The sequence below is a fragment of the Myotis davidii genome, unplaced genomic scaffold (assembly GCF_000327345.1).
Source record: "Myotis davidii unplaced genomic scaffold, ASM32734v1 scaffold469, whole genome shotgun sequence".
Lineage (NCBI taxonomy): Eukaryota > Metazoa > Chordata > Mammalia > Chiroptera > Vespertilionidae > Myotis > Myotis davidii.
The window spans coordinates 259,434-259,894 of NW_006299722.1; the positions used below are offsets into that span (position 1 = coordinate 259,434).

General features: G+C 35.1%; 1 protein-coding gene across 1 annotated transcript in view; it reads left to right on the forward strand.

Moving 5' to 3' along the window:
- The window catches only part of LOC102768212 (complement receptor type 1-like), a gene marked incomplete at its 3' end in the record, with an annotated part of 135,542 nt that overhangs the window by 100,846 nt on the left and 34,235 nt on the right, over window positions 1–461 (forward strand). The gene's annotated exons all lie outside the window — the stretch shown is intronic.

The following is a 461-nucleotide window of genomic DNA, read 5'->3' on the forward strand; positions in this document are numbered from 1 at the left end:
CTCTCTCTCTCTCTCTCTCTCTCTCTCACACACACACACACACACACACACACACACACACACACACACGCACACACAGGTAAATAGTCCACAAATATAAAACGATGCTCAATGGTTTGCTTAGCAAATTCCTATTATTTCTTGGGTGTGGGGAATAGAATCTTTTAAAAGAGGTGTAGAAATTAACTGAGAATTAGCCATGCTTAGAATTAAAAATCCCTTCATAGAAAAAATTCTAAATTCTCCCCCCCGTCCCCTCCCCCAATGGAGTAGGTTGGTGCACAATGTGATTAACAAATATCTGATGCTGTGACATTTTAATTGTTAAAAACCCATGAGATATTTTTTAAATATTGGTTATCTCTGGGAAACAATGTGTAACATACCATATTGCCTGACTTAATTGTATTATTGAGCAATTCTGTTAACTTCTTTTTTATTTTAAATATATTTGTATTGAT